This window comes from Neomonachus schauinslandi, chromosome 3 (genome assembly GCF_002201575.2).
Source record: "Neomonachus schauinslandi chromosome 3, ASM220157v2, whole genome shotgun sequence".
NCBI lineage: Eukaryota > Metazoa > Chordata > Mammalia > Carnivora > Phocidae > Neomonachus > Neomonachus schauinslandi.
The window spans coordinates 174,362,052-174,368,357 of record NC_058405.1 but is presented as its reverse complement, the minus strand read 5'-3'; positions in this window follow the sequence as shown (position 1 = coordinate 174,368,357).

Genomic DNA, 6,306 nt, shown 5'->3' with positions numbered 1-6,306 from the left:
GACAGATGCTAAAACCATTAGAGGATTGATTGGGGGAATTTTACACTGGAAGGATCACCTCTAGATTTTAACCAATCTTAGATCATGAAATGCAGGACAGCTATAAATTATGTTTCCTAATGTGATACAATTTGAACTATACAATATTTAGGAAGTAGTGTATTTTTGTCAGTAGTTGAATCTGAATCTAATCAAGCTTTTGGCTCCGACTTCCAGTTTATAGGAAATAAAGAGAAATAATGACACTGCAAGAAAGCAATCCGGCGAATCCAGAATGTGGGTCAATGTACAGATGAATGACCTCATTTCTTCAACAATTTCAGAGTTTTAAAAAAAAGTGAGGTGTTCTAGATTGTAAGAGACTTAAGAGACTCTCAAATGCAGTGAGTGGACCTTGTCTGGATCTTGATTCAAACAAACCAACTGTAAAAGGTATTTTTGAGACAATGGAGAAATCTGAATATGGACTGGGGACATTAAGAACAAAAACAGGTGTTAGGAAACCATTATTAATTCTGTTATGCAGTTGACTGAATGGTGCCCCCTCCAAAAAAATATATCCACATCCTAATTCCAGGAACCTGTAAGTATTATATATATGGCAAAAGGATTTTGAGAGGATTAAGGAATTTTCCTGGATTTTCTGAATCCTAAATCCCATAACAGGTGTCCTTCATAGGCCGAGGGAGATGTGACAAGAGAGAAGACACAGAAAAGAGGAGGAAGGGGCACCAGGGTGGCTCAGTCGGTTAAGTGTCTGCCTTCGGCTCAGGTCATGATCCAGGGGTCCTGGGATCGAGCCCCACATCGGGCTCCCTGCTCAGCAGGGAGCCTGCTTCTCCCTCTCCCTCTGCCTGTTCCCCCAGCTTGTGCTCTCTCTCTCTCTCTCTCAAATAAATAAATAAAATCTTTAAAAAAAAAATCTTAAAAAAAAAAGAAAGAAAAGAAAAGAGGAGGAGGCAATGTGACCAAGGAGGCAGAGATTGGACTGATGTGAATACAAGCCAAGGAATGCCTAAAACCACCAGAAGATAGAAGAGGCGAGAAGTGGATTCTTCCATAGAGCCTTCCGAGGGAATGGAGGTCCTTAAGACAGCCTGATTTCAGACTTCTGGCCTCCAGAACTGTGAAAGAAAAAAATGTCTCTTATTTTAAGCCATTAAATTTGAGGTAATTTATTGTGGCAGCTACAGTTTACTTTGACATTTTAGTTATTTAAGAAAATACCCTTATTGTGGCACCTGGGTGGCTCAGTGGGTTAAGTGTCTGCCTTTGGCTCAGGCCCTGATCCCAGCGTCCTGGGATCAAACACCACATTGGGCTTCCTACTCAGTGGGGAGCCTGCTTCTCCCTCTCCCTCTGCTGCTCCCCGTGCTTGTGCAAGCTTTCTGTCAAATAAATAAAATATTTAAAAAAAGAAAATACTCTTATTTTTCACATACAGATATTTTTTTTAGCAATTAGACATGATGCCAGGGATTTGCTTTTGCTTTAAAATACTGATAGCAAACACTCTAGAGGCAATGAGCACAGCTAGCACTCAGGTCCTACTTTTTTTTTTTTTAAGATTTCATTTATTTATTTGACAAAGAGAGACACAGCGACAGAGGGAACACAAGCAGGGGGAGTGGGAGAGGGAGAAGCAGGCTTCCCGCGGAGCAGGGAGCCCGATGCGGGGCTCGATCCCAGGACCCTGGGATGATGACCTGAGCCGAAGGCAGCCGCTTAACGACTGAGCCACCCAGGCGCCCCTCAGGTCCTACTTTCTAATATCATTCTCCATTAAAAAAAAAAACAGGGGCTCCTTGAAGAAATGTCTGATTCCAGGACTGAGGTAAGAAATTTACAAGATGAGCCTGAAATATTTTGTAGTGCCAGAAAGAAAAACCACATTGGTGGGCGTGTGTCACGGGAGCTAACTGAAAGAACTCCCAGTGACCAAAGCTGGAACAATTTGAGCAACAAAACTGAATAAAGTAGTAGTGGTTTATAACCCAAAGTATAAAACAAGTATCTATGAGTCCCTGGCATAAATAAATGGTTCAATATGTTCATAAACGCAGTAAATACACAAATTTCCTGTGCAGAATTCCAAATAAATGTAGATACTATGTAGATACTCAGCCCTAAAGGAGGGGAAGCATAACTCCCTCATTCCTTAAGTATGGGCTGTGCAAAGTGACTTCTTTCCAAGAGCACAGTAAGGAAAGGTGGAAAGGGTGGAGTAGGGCAAAAGTAGAAACAGTAGAAAAATCTGACAAACACCACTTCAGCCAGGTGATCAAGGTCAACATCAACAGTCAGAAATCACATACATAGTATGCGCCCTTGATAGGTCATGAAAATGGCACTTTACTTTTGTGATCTTCCTCCCCAAAACCCATAACCCAGTCTAGTCATGAGAAACATCAAATTCCAATAGAGGGGAATCCTACAAAATACCTGACCAGTACTTCTCAAAATTGACAAATTCATCAAAAACAAGAAACTTCTGAGAAACGGTTATAGTCAGGGGAGCCTAAGGAGACAACTAAATGTAACGTGTAATGAGATCATGGCACAGAAAAGGAAATCAGGTAAGAAAACTAAGGAAATCTGAATAAAATACAGGCCTTGGTTAATAATATATCAATATCAGTTCATTAATTATAACAAATGTATCATAATAACGTAAGATGTTAATAATAAGGGAAACTGTAGGGGAGGAGTATAACATATGAACTCTCTCTACTATCTGCTCAACTTCTCTGTAAATCTAAAACTGTTCTAAGATATAAAGTCTATTAAAAAAAAAAAGCTACATCAAAAGAAATCTGCCCAGACCACCTTAACCAAGTGATCAAAGGTACTTCACCAATAATGGGAAAAAGCAACATCATTAGCTTCGGATATGATATATGATATAGAAGACACATCACCACTTACATAGTGTTTCTACTAAAAATGTATAACCTGTGGGGTGCCTGGGTGGCTCATTGGTTAAGCATCTGCCTTTGGCTCAGGTCATGATCCCAGGGTCGTGGGATGGAGTCCAGAGTCGGGCTCCCTGCTCAGTGAGGAGTCTGCTTCTCCCTCTGCCCCTTCCCACTGCTCATGATCTCTCTCTTTCTCACTCTCTCTCAAATAAAGAAATAAAATCTTTAAAAAAATAAAAATAAAAATGTATAACCTGAATCAAATCACAAAAAAATCATCAGATATACCCAAATTGCCCTGTATTCTTCAAAATGTCAACCAATGTAAAAAAAGGCAAAGGAAAAGATGACGGGTGTTTCTAGATTAGAGACAACACAACTAACACAAAGCATGATCTTTGGTTGGATCCTGGACCAGGAAAAAAAAATTGGTATAAAGAACATTACTGGAGGGAGGTGGGCAGGGGTTAGGCTAAATGGGTGATATGTATTAAGGAGGGCACTTGTTGTGATGAGCACTGGGTGTTATATGTAAGTGATGAATCACTAAATTCTACTCCTGAAACAAATATTACACTATAGGTTAATTAGAATTTAAATAAAAATTTGAAAAAAAAAAAAAAAGAACCATTTTGAAAAAAAATATATAGGAACAATTGACAATATTTGGATATGGGCAGCATAGTTAATAGTATTATATCAGTGTTAAATTTCCTGATTCTGCTAATCATGTTGTGATTATATAAGTGAATATCCTTGATCTTAAGAAATTGCCACGTAAGTATGTAAAGGTAAAAGGACATGATATTTACAACTTACTAACAAATAGTTCAGAAAAAGATGGTAAAACCAGTTGTGGCAAAATGTTAATCAGTGACTCTGGGTGAAGGGTGTATGCAAGTTCTTTGTAACTGTTCTTTCAACTTTTCTTTAAATTTTAAATTACTTCAAAATAGAGTGCTTTTTAAACTATAACAATGACAAAATTTAAGAAGGAATAGGTAGAACCAGTTTGACAAAATGTTTGTAACAGCTGAATCTGTGGGATCAGGGTTTGGGAGCTTACTATGCCATTCTCTCTCCTTTTTTTTTTTTTTTTTTTTAAGATTTTATTTATTTGACAGAGAGAGACACAGTGAGAGAGGGAACACAAGCAGGGGGAGTGGGAGAGGGAGAAGCAGGCTTCCTGCCCCGAGCAGGCAGCCCGATGTAGGACTCCATCCCAGGACTCCAGGATCATGACCCGAGTGGAAGGAAGAGGCTTAATGACTGAACCACCCAGGCACCCCTCTACTTTTAATGTTTGAAAACGTTAACCTGCTTCTCACCCCAGAAGAGTTAAAACACATATACTCTCATACACATGCAAAACCAAACACAGGCACAAATCCTCAAACCTTCCAGACATTCTCTGAATTCCAGGCACTACTCAGACCATTCATGTCAAATCCTCTCAGCACTTTGTGCAATGATATAAAATGAAGTGAAATTGTTTACATATTTCTAAGCCCTTAGATTATATGCTCCCAAGGATGGAAACGTGTTTTCTTATTATGCTTACTCATGAAATGATTAACTATTGTTTTATGTGAAAACCTAAAAAGTTTGTATATTTAATTTCTCTACATCAAATTTTTTATGTACCAGGCAAGCATGGTATTTCTAGCTAGTATTTAATGAATTATCTGGGGGAAAAAATAATTCTTTCCTAAGGTAATTCTTCCTAGTTCATCTTTTAGGGGGAAGAAATCTAGATTTTAAAATACAATACTGTATTTGCCTGAATCCAGACAAGTCTTAGTGAAGTACTGTGGTTTTGTTAAAAACAAAAACAGAAGTTCTGATCTGTTAAAGATATACACCAAAGTACTATGGGTAACATTATATGTTTCCCAAGATTTATTTTCAAATACTTGAAGAAAAAAAAAAAATAAAATAGAATACTTGAATAGAAAAAGAATAGATATGGCAGCTGTTGGAACCGTAATAGAGTTCACTGAATTTATGTCTCTACTTTTGTGTGTTTAAAAATTTCCAGCTGGGGCGCCTGGGTGGCTCAGTTGTTAAGCGTCTGCCTTCAGCTCAGGTCATGATCCCCAGGTCCTGGGATTGAGCCCCCGCATCGGGCTCCCTGCTCGTCGGAAGCCTGCTTCTCCCTCTCCCACTCCCCCTGCTTGTGTTCCCTCTCTCGCTGTGTCTCTGTCAAATAAATAAAATCTTAAAAAAAAAAAATTTCCAATAGACATAACATGTTCAAAACTGAACTTGAATTTTCCCACCCATTACCCCTCCACTAATAGCCTTCCTCATTTTAGTTAACGGCAATTCCGTTCTCCCCATTGCTCAGGCCAAAAATCTGGGAGTTATCCTTGTCTACTTTCCTGTGTTCACATCCAATCAGTTAAAAAATCTTTTTGCTCCATGTCCAAAATATATTCAAAATCTATTTTTCACCATCCCACTGGTACCACGGTAGCCTCCTAAGCACTCACCCTGCCTCCCAGTCCCGCCCTCCAACTCCTCACAGTCCATGCACAACACGAGAATGAAGAGTAATCTTCCAGAACGTAAGGTAGATCACATCTCTTCTCTGTCAAAGCTCTCCAGTAGATGCCTACTTTACTCAAAGTACTAGGTCTGCAGGCTTATAACATCTGGTCCCCACTACCTTCCTGTCCTCATCTCTACTATTCTCCCCCTTCTTCACATCTTGCATCCAAACTGGCCTTCCCCACAGCTCCTCAAGCTCACCAGGTATGCTTCTGTCTCAGGGCCTTTGAAGTGATTATTGTCTCTGCCTCAAATTTTCCCTCAGATAGCTGCCCTGCTCGTTGCCTCATCTCCTTCAAGTCTTTGCTCAAAGGTCATCTCAGTGAGGCCTAACCTGACCATCCAACTCAGCATTCCTCATTCTCTTTCTGTGCTTAATTTTTCTCCAGAGCTTTTCTCACCTCTCTACATGCTATGCAGAATTCACTTATTTTATTAAGTTCGTCGTCTTCCCGCCCAGAATGGAAACTCTATGGCGAATACACATTGCTTTATCTCTAGTGCCTGAGAAAGGACTCATTGGTGAACCGAACTGAAATAATCTGGATAGGAGGAAATTATGGTGGTCTCTAGAAAAAAAATGTTATTTTTGCTAAAATATAAACACAGACAATGCACAATGAAGATGAGGGCTAAATAAAATTACTTATAAAAATAAGGGCACATGCGGCGCCTGGGTGGCTCAGTCAGTTGAGTGTCCAGCTCTTGATTTTGGCTCAAGTCATGATCTGATCTCAGGGGCATGAGATCGAGCCCCGTTTCAGGCTCAGGCTCTGCGCTCAGCACAGAGTCTGCTTATCCCTTTCCCTCTGCTCTTCCCCTGACTCGCGTGCGCGCGCAC